This window comes from Phyllobates terribilis, unplaced genomic scaffold (assembly GCF_046119375.1).
Source record: "Phyllobates terribilis strain yellow unplaced genomic scaffold, ASM4611937v1 Scaffold_168__1_contigs__length_4147262, whole genome shotgun sequence".
NCBI classification, from domain to species: domain Eukaryota; kingdom Metazoa; phylum Chordata; class Amphibia; order Anura; family Dendrobatidae; genus Phyllobates; species Phyllobates terribilis.
Window position 1 is genome coordinate 768,556 of NW_027362928.1, and position 10,396 is coordinate 778,951.

Here is a 10,396-nt window from a genome sequence, read left to right on the forward strand (position 1 = left end):
TGGACAAGTAAAAGACCATTTCCTCCTAGCCATGAGAAAGCTAAGAGGTTGAATTTCACCATCTGCAAGCTGTTGGCTACAGAAATGCTGCCTTTCCGCCTGGAGGACACAGTGGATTTTTGAGACCTTATGTCCGTCGCAGTGCCCCAGTACCAGATGCCCAGTCGGCACTACTTCTCAAAGAAAGGTGTGCCTGCGCTCCACCAGCATGTCGCACACAACATCACCGCTTCTTTGAGAAACTCTGTGTGTGACAGGGTGCATTTCACCACAGACACTTGGACGAGTAGGCATGGACAGGGGCGTTACATGTCGCTGACAGGGCACTGGGTAACTATGGTGACAGCAGGACAAGGGGCTGCTGTCCAAGTCTTGCCGTCCCCGCGAGTTGTACGTCAATCCTCTTTATCTAGAAGTTCCTCCACTGCTTCTGCCTCCTCAACCTCCTCTCGGTCCTCCACCTGCACCCAAAGCCTGTCTGGTAATGCCACCTGCTTTCTAACTGCGCACCTCCTTACTATGCTGGCAGCAGGGCTCAACGGCATCAGTGTTTACTTTGAAATGTCTGGGAAATGTGAGTCACACAGCTGAGGACTTGTGGTCAGCTCTGGAGACCCAGTTTCATGAATGGTTGTCTCCACTGGACCTGCAACCAGGGAAGGCCGTGTGCGACAATGCTGCAAACCTGGGTGCGGCCCTTCGCCGGGGCAATGTTACACACGTGCCTTGTATGGCTCACGTGTTGAACCTGGTTGTCCATAAATTTTTAGCCCACTATCCCGGACTAGATGGCCTTCTGCAGAGGGCACGGTCGCTGTGTGCTCACTTCCGCCGTTCGCATCCCACAGCTCAACGACTTACATCTCTACAGAAGTCGTTGGGCCTGCCAGTTCACCGGCTGAAATGCGATGTGCCGACACGGTGGAATTCAACTCTGCACATGTTGCAGCGACTGTGGCAGCACCGACAAGCCCTGGTGCAATAGTTTCTGACGTATAGCCTGGGCCAACGAGATCCAGAGGTGGGGCAAATCACACAGCAGGAGTGGTCTCAGATCAGGGACCTATGAAGTTGACGCGCCCCCTGGGCCGTGGGGTACCCGGAGCCGGGCCGGTAGACGCTGGGGGTTGTAGTCACTGTGGCGGTGACCCGGTCCGTGACCCAGGGCGGTCAATCCAACGGTAATTTGTATATATGGATTTTATAATGTCCGACTACGCCACCTGTGGAGTGCGGCCAAAGGGGCCGCCGCTGCGGAACAGTACTCTGAAGCTGGTGGTTTTGCTGCAATGGTATTATTACTCACCACAGGAAGAGTGTAGCTTCAGGGCAGTGTGGGTGGATGATGGTGGTTGTAGTGCAGGGAGTCAGTAATGAACACAGAGTCCGTGTGATGCAGTCCCAAGATCTTTACTCACAGTTGTTGCAGTCCAGATTACAGGTACCAGAGCTATCTCACCCGTCGTGCTGTGCGTACTCAGTGAGGGGCTCAGTCCACCCCCAGATAGCTCCGGAGTACTTAGCAGGACCCCCTTCTGTGTGTCCTTTCTCTGGCCTTCTCCCTGCACCTCACACCCAGTGACACTTCTATCCGGTATCCTCGGGCCTTGGCGGGCGACTTGTGTTCTGTCCCCTGGGTCCTATGTGGCTACCTTCTTAGTGAGACTGGTGTGGACTTTTGCCTGCAGTACATGAAATGCTGCAGCCTCCGGTTTCTAGTTGAGCCTTGCTGTTTCTCCTCTAGTTGAGGGACCGGTTCCCCTTATCTGGCCTGACCCCTCTACCTCCTGGTAGCAGCGGGAGTACAGGTGGCCTTCTGCACGGCCCGTAGCCCTAGGGTCCCTTCGGTTCCTGGAGCCTTCCTGCTCCCACTCCTCTCTTCTCTCCTTCAGTCCTGGGCCTCCCAGGCTAGGCCCGCCTCCGGAGCAGAGCTCATGCCGAGCCTCTGCTCCTGTCACTTTTCCTCCTCTGACTGGCTTGCTCTTTCTAAGATGGCTTCCTATTTATACTCTCCCTGTCATGTGCTCCCCTAAGCTGCTCCCCTAAGCACCCACTACATAGGATCCTCCCACCAGCTAGGGACCTGGGACTGTGCTCTCCCTTAGGAGCAATCTCGCCCTAACCCCACTGCGGGTATGTGTTGGATGCAGGTGTTAGGGTCCCGAGCCATACGCCTTCCTTACCTGAGGGTGAGATACCACACCTCTGGGTGAGATGCAGTAACTCTGTGGTGACTGCACCCTCAGGGGCGCCACACACCTTTCTGCACAGTTTTGAAATGGCGACGAAGATGTTTAGTGCTGACGACGATGCCATTATCAGCATAACTATTCCGGTGATTTACATGCTGGAGCACACATTAAACAGAATTCAGAGTCAGGTGGTCGGACAAGAGGAGGTGGAGGAAGTAGAGGAGGAGTCGTATGCGGAAGGGATAACATCTCCAAGGTCCAGACGGTTGGCAGCACCAAGGAGGCAGGCATGGGAGGGTGGGGGAGAGGGATTAAACAGGGCGCATGGTAGCAGCCAAACTGTTGAGGAAGGTGCAGGAGCCGAGGAAGAAGTGGAGGATGAGCTGGCGATGGGCATGGAAGACTCAGATGAGGGAGACCTTGATCACATTTCTGTTGTGCGAGGTTGGGGGGAGAGGGCTGAGGAAAGAAGCATGATTCTTACCTCGCTACCAACACAACAAGGACTTGGTCCTCCTGGATGCGCAAGACACATGAGTGCCTTCTTGCTGCACTACCTGCAACATGACCCTCAGATTGCAGAATTCGAAGTAATCTCGACTACTGGGTTGCCACACTCTTAGATCCCCGGTACAAAAGTAAATTTGCCGAAATAATTCCTGCCATAAAAAGGGATTGACGCATGCAGGAGTATCTGCAGACGCTGTTGCAGAATCTTACATGTGCTTTTCCACAAAACACCAGTGATGCACGAAGTGAATCTCACAGTTCTAACTTGCCAACCGCGGGACTGTCGAGTCTTCATCACTCAAACCGTAACAGTAACACAGTATCTGCTGGTAACAGCAATTTTGTGAAATCGTTTCACCACTTTTTTAGACCATCCTTTGCAAGGCCACAGGAGACAAGAAGTCTGACACATAGTCAATGCCTAGAGAGGATGGTGCAGGAGTATCTCCAAGTGAACATCGAAGCCATGACTGTGTCACTGGACCCTTGCTCATTTTGGTATTCCAATCTGGAAAAATGGCCGGAGCTCGCCACTCACGCCTTGGAGATCTTGTCATGCCCTGCAGCCAGTGTTCTCTCTGAACGTGTGTTCAGCGCTGCTGATGGTGTGCTGACAGATAAGCGCACGCGGCTGTCCACTGAGAATGTAGACAGACTCACGTTCATAAAGATGAACAAATCATGGATTCGCAAGGACTTTTCTAATCCTGTGTTATCCTTGGGAGGCTAAAAGCTTGAGGATTTGGTAATATCACCTCACCAACCGTTTTAAGCAACTGTGGGGCAATTGATGCCACTTAACCCTAGAACGCATGACCATAAAAATCTACACTTTCATATACCTGGGGCCTTTTAGGCCCGTGTGCAAATAACATTGAATAAGTCAAACTCAAATGACAAACAACTATATACATGAAGAATACCTAGAGTTTCAAAATTCTAACTAAAGTAATCTTGCAGAAAATAGAAAACAATTAACAGGGCGGGACTGCGAGGCCCCAGGTATGCGTTCTAGGGTTAAGTGGTGTCTGTGCCACAATTTTGGGAAAAAATGGAAACTCTTTTTGGAGTCCCCTTGCTGTGTCTTACGTGACGTTGGCATCGTCAATTCCAGGTGGGTTGGGTCGCTCCCCCCCCCCTTTTAACTGTAAGAAACTACATACACTATGGCTTGGGGTAACACAGATGATTGAGATGATTGAGTCTGAAGAGCTGTTTACTCAGAAGTCTGCTCCAAATCTTCAGTGTCTGCTAGTCAGCGTAGAATTTTTAACTGCATCTAGCCTAGGCAATACTTTGGGCGTAGTAGCCCAGCTGCGAAGCAAGCTGCACCGCCTGTGTATCTAATAAGAATTTTTAAATGCATCTAGCCTAGGCAGACTGTGGGGACTCCCAACCAAACCCAGACGCTCAGCCCCCCTACCGCCCCCCTTTCCTTGACAATACAATAATGTAACTCTTACAACTGGATGGGTGAGGATCGGTCACAGCTTTATTAACTCTTTATACTCATTCCATTAGAAAGACATTTTATTTCTAAAATAATTCAGCTTGTTGCAGCATGCCCTGGGTCTCCACTCCGGCAACTTGGCCAACAAGTGTAACTCTCCAACATGTCCTTTCTATTTCCAGGCCACGGAGGATCCTGCGTACTCGTATGCAGGACTCTGACCCCCACCCATCACTCTTAACGCTTGTTCCACTCCGTCCTGGAGTCCTGACAGGAATATGTCCAGTCCAATATCCATTAAGTGAACACCGTCGGGCCGTATGAGGCCTGCTTTATCTCCTTCCAGTTGTCGGTGTCGTACCACTACACCGCCTCTGTCTCTTCTAAATTTTGCCATCCGAATATTTATTACCCGCCTTGTCCATTCGATGGCCGTGATGTCTCGCGCACCTTGCCATACCGCTATCGGCACAATCTCTGACCATACTATAGCTAGTTTTGTGAAAAATTCTCTGAAGCGCTCAGTGTCTAGTTTCATTATTGCCATTAGTTATGCGCTCTTGTGATGACCTAGGTTGTTTCCCCCGGCCTGTATAACTAAGATGACCAGACATCTTGCCTCTCTCCCTACCTTGATTACCTCCATTAGTACCTGTGGCCATAGCAGGCCTCTAATACCTCTCCAGTTGAAACATGTGTTATGAAACTCTAATTTCCTCCCGCCTGGGCGAACTTTCGCCCTTTAATCTGCCCAATATATATACGAGTGGCCTATCACCCACACTGTTGGCTTAGCGTCACCTGTAAAAGAAACAAACCACGTTAGGATAACAAGTCCGGTCTTATGTATCTTGCCAAACACGTGGATCACCATCTCTCTATCCTCTGAACTTCCGTTTCTGACAGTCCTGCTCTTGCTGCTTCTGTGGCCGCGTCTATGCGGAATGAGTGTGTCCCATAATCTTTGGGGTGGTTCCCTGCCGATGTTATGCATTTATTAAATATAGCTTGGAACTGGTATCTTGATAATGGCGTCCCATCAATGTGTGATAGGAACAAATTACTTTGTGATCTGATGGTTAGATATGGTTTTACTATTGTTACCCGACTCAGTGTACCGCTTGTGGGTTGTAGAAGTACCCAAGTGCCCCTGCCCGCTGGAACCATTTTCGATTTGTGTATGCGTAGACGTATTGCATTATTGCCTATGACTACGTCCTGGTGTAATAAGCCTCCACTGGTGCTAATTTTGGATTGAGGGACTAATTCGCTTATGCATAGCGCCCCGAAGAAGGCGATCACAAATGCAGTAGACAGTAGTGTTGCTTCAAATTGTGAGTGTCATGTTAATGGTGTTAGGGATATGATGTGAGAAATCAGTTTTAGTGACACGGGACGGGACGTCTACACTCCTGACTTGGCTGACCCCTTTTCCACCCTTTTATGGATTGTCTGATGATGAATCTTTGTCACATCTCCCCAATTCAGTAGTTGGAAGTGAAATGCTACTCCGGTCAGACACCGCTGCGCTGACGCCCCTGATATGCCCCTCATCATTAGCTGGTGGAGAAATTCTATGGTGACTTGTGATCTGGCTTGTTCACATTGGTCAACCCGTCTGCCTGCTACTAGTCGTGTCCACTCTTCCCATGCCTTACCGTATGCTTGCCACGTCGACGGGGCAACTGACGCTCTGATTAATGGCATCAACTATTCGCCACTAGATCCCATAGGGAAGGTGGGCAACTGTTGTCCCGATGGGTGGGCCTTGTGGAAGAGCTCTGTGAAAATCTGCCAATTGAATTGTTATAAAGCGTTAGCAGCAGCTTTAAACCCCTCAGCATAGTGGCTAGCGTGGACCCATACATTGTGTTTTAGGCACAGGAATGCTAGCCTGGGTAGTAGGCCTAGCACTGGGAGAGACGATGATGCCATCTTATTAATGCAGTGCGCTAAGCTGGTGTTTTTTGTTATGAAGCGTATATTTTTGTAAGCCAGGAGCGCGCCCCATATTTCTATTGCTACCACTATTGGGAAGAAAAATTATTTTCAGGGCTAGATGCAGCGAAAAATTATTATTAATTGAAAAGCTGGTGGAGCTTGGTATAGATGGCCTAACACAATGAGACCCACACACTGCTAGAAGGCCAAATATTTTTTCAGAGTTAGATGCAGAAAAAAATTATATTCAGTTTGCAACCTGATGGAGGTCAGTATAGATGGATTAATAGAACAAGTCCCACACACTGCTAGAAGGCCAAATATTTTTTCAGAGGTAGGTGCAGACAAAAAATTATTTTGAATTTGCAACCTGATGGAGGTCAGTATAGATGACTAATAGAACAAGTCCCACACACTGCTAGAAGGCCAAATATTTTTTCAGTGCTAGATGCAGAAAAAAATTATATTCAGTTTGCAACCTTATGGAGGTCAGTATAGATGGACTAATAGAACAAGTCCCACACACAGCTAGAAGCCCAAATATTTTTTCAGAGGTAGATGCAGAAAAAAATTATATTCAGTTTGCAACCTGATGGAGGTCTGTATAGATGGATTAATAGAACAAGTCCCACACACAGCTAGAAGCCCAATATTTTTTCAGAGGTAGATGCAGAAAAAAATATATTCAGTTTGCAACCTGATGGAGGTCAGTATAGATGGACTAATAGAACAAGTCCCACATACTGCTAGAAGGCCAAACATTTTTTCAGAGCTAGATGCAGAAAAATATTATATTCAATTTGCAACCTGATGGAGGTCAGTATAGATGGACTGATAGAACAAGTCCCACACACAGCTAGAAGGCCAAATATTTTTTCAGAGGTAGATGCAGAAAAAAATTATATTCAGTTTGCAACCTGATGGAGGTCAGTATAGATGGACTAATAGAACAAGTCCCACACACTGCTAGAAGGCCAAACATTTTTTCAGAGCTAGATGCAGAAAAAAATTATATTCAATTTGCAACCTGATGGAGGTCAGTATAGATGGACTAATAGAACAAGTCCCACACACAGCTAGAAGGCCAAATATTTTTTCAGAGGTAGATGCAGAAAAAAATTATATTCAGTTTGCAACCTTATGGAGGTCACTATAGATGGACTAATAGAACAAGTCCCACACACAGCTAGAAGCCCAAATATTTTTTCAGAGGTAGATGCAGAAAAAAATTATATTCAGTTTGCAACCTGATGGAGGTCAGTATAGATGGACTAATAGAACAAGTCCCACACACTGCTAGAAGGCCAAACATTTTTTCAGAGCTAGATGCAGAAAAATATTATATTCAATTTGCAACCTGATGGAGGTCAGTATAGATGGATTAATAGAACAAGTCCCACACACAGCTAGAAGCCCAATATTTTTTCAGAGGTAGATGCAGAAAAAAATATATTCAGTTTGCAACCTGATGGAGGTCTGTATAGATGGATTAATAGAACAAGTCCCACACACAGCTAGAAGCCCAATATTTTTTCAGAGGTAGATGCAGAAAAAAATATATTCAGTTTGCAACCTGATGGAGGTCAGTATAGATGGACTAATAGAGCAAGTCCCAGAACACTGCTAGAAGGCCAAACATTTTTTCAGAGCTAGATGCAGAAAAATATTATATTCAATTTGCAACCTGATGGAGGTCAGTATAGATGGACTAATAGAACAAGTCCCACACACAGCTAGAAGGCCAAATATTTTTTCAGAGGTAGATGCAGAAAAAAATTATATTCAGTTTGCAACCTTATGGAGGTCAGTATAGATGGACTAATAGAACAAGTCCCACACACAGCTAGAAGCCCAAATATTTTTTCAGAGGTAGATGCAGAAAAAAATTATATTCAGTTTGCAACCTGATGGAGGTCAGTATAGATGGACTAATAGAACAAGTCCCACACACTGCTAGAAGGCCAAACATTTTTTCAGAGCTAGATGCAGAAAAAAATTATATTCAGTTTGCAACCTTATGGAGGTCAGTATAGATGGACTAATAGAACAAGTCCCACACACAGCTAGAAGCCCAAATATTTTTTCAGAGGTAGATGCAGAAAAAAATTATATTCAGTTTGCAACCTGATGGAGATCTGTATAGATGGATTAATAGAACAAGTCCCACACAGAGCTAGAAGCCCAATATTTTTTCAGAGGTAGATGCAGAAAAAAATATATTCAGTTTGCAACCTGATGGAGGTCTGTATAGATGGATTAATAGAACAATTCCCACACACAGCTAGAAGCCCAATATTTTTTCAGAGGTAGATGCAGAAAAAAATATATTCAGTTTGCAACCTGATGGAGGTCTGTATAGATGGATTAATAGAACAAGTCCCACACACTGCTAGAAGCCGAATATTTTTTCAGAGGTAGATGCAGAAAAATATATATTCAGTTTGCAACCTGATGGAGGTCTGTATAGATGGATTAATAGAACAAGTCCCACACACAGCTAGAAGCCCAATATTTTTTCAGAGGTAGATGCAGAAAAAAATATATTCAGTTTGCAACCTGATGGAGGTCTGTATAGATGGATTAATAGAACAAGTCCCACACACAGCTAGAAGCCCAATATTTTTTCAGAGCTAGATGCAGAAAAAAATTATATTCAATTTGCAACCTGATGGAGGTCAGTATAGATGGACTAATAGAATGATGCTATGCCCAAAAGATTTTACTTCACTAGGTGCAGTAAAAAAATTGGTATTCTATACACAGGTGGTATATCTTGCAACACAGATAGGCTACTCCACTGACTAACACACTCTGCAATAGGCCAAAAAGGATTAGCTTTGCTAGATTCAGCCAAATGCTGTGAAAAAAACTTGCACAGCACTGGCACAGACCTGCCTGGCAAAAACTGATAGGAACTGATGTAACCTAGTCCTGAAAAGGACTCCAATTACAATTAGTCTTTACTCCCACAACCTATCTATTTAAGAGCACAGACCTGCCTGATAAAAGTCATAGGAAATGCTGTAACCTAGTCCTTAAAAGGACTGCAATCACAACTATTCCCTACTCCCAAGCTATCTGTAGATTTGTGCGAAAATTGGCTTGAAATTAACAAGGTATAGCGCACACAGCAACAGCGGTGCCGTCTAACACGCAGCTGCAGCAGTGAGAAAATGGTGGCGACGGGGAAAATGGCTTGGTCTTATAGGGCAAGGACATGTGACATACACTGCCAATGACACATGCCCTTGCTTGTGTGAAAAAAAGCACTTCGCTCCGTGTGTGCGCTGCTGATAGGCTGACAGATTGCACCTCCCCACTGCAAATGCGGGAAAGAGAAAAAAAATGGAGATCTTCATTGTTCCTGCAGAGATCCATCCCCTGCCCCTCCCCCCACCCCGCTGTACACTCAAACTGCGTATTAACATTAATTTTCATCATTACTGAGCAAAAATCCAGTTATGATTTTGGTGCACGAACAGTTATCGAACATAACCTCGAACAGCCGAATTTTTCTCAAATTGTTCGTGTTCGCCGAACGGCTCGAACACCCCCCAAAACAGCTCGAATTTGAGATTGGTGAACAGTTCGAGTAGAACAACGCTCATCTCTAGTGAAGACTGAGAGGAGGGGGCATCTTTATATGCAGTATGGACAGGGGATTGCCTTGCACACACAACAGGGGGTTCTATTGCACGCACAACAGTGGAAGAAGCAGTGGTGACACCCGCTGACACTGGTCGTGGACCCTGGGTTTCGCCCCACAAAGTCGGGTGCTTTGCTGCCATGTGCCTGATCATGCTGGTGGTGGTCAGGCTGGTAGTTTTGTCACCCCTGCTGATGCTGGCATGGCAGGTGGAACATATGGCCTTTTTGGGGTTATCAGCAGAGTCTTTAAAAAAATTCCAGACTCTGGAAGACCTACCGCTTGTACTGGCAACGTCCCTCGTGTTGGTGTTACGGGGAACGGTTGCCTGCCTTCTGTCTGCGGCCACCACACTGCTTCTTCCTGCCTGTTGGGGTACTCTGCCTCCCTCCCCCTGTGTGCTGCTGGCCTCACTCTGCATGTCCTCCTTCCACGTTGGGTCAGTTACTAGATCATCCACCACCTCCTCATCTTCCACTTGCGCACCACGATCCTCCTCCTCACTTCCTGGCAATTGTGTCTCGTCATCGTCCACCTCTTGTGACAGATTGCCAACGTTGACTTCCTGTGGCCGTGGCTGTTCAAATATTTGGGCATCGCAACATGGGATCTCCTCTTCCACCACTTCAAGCGTATCAGGCGAGGGGCCCAAATATG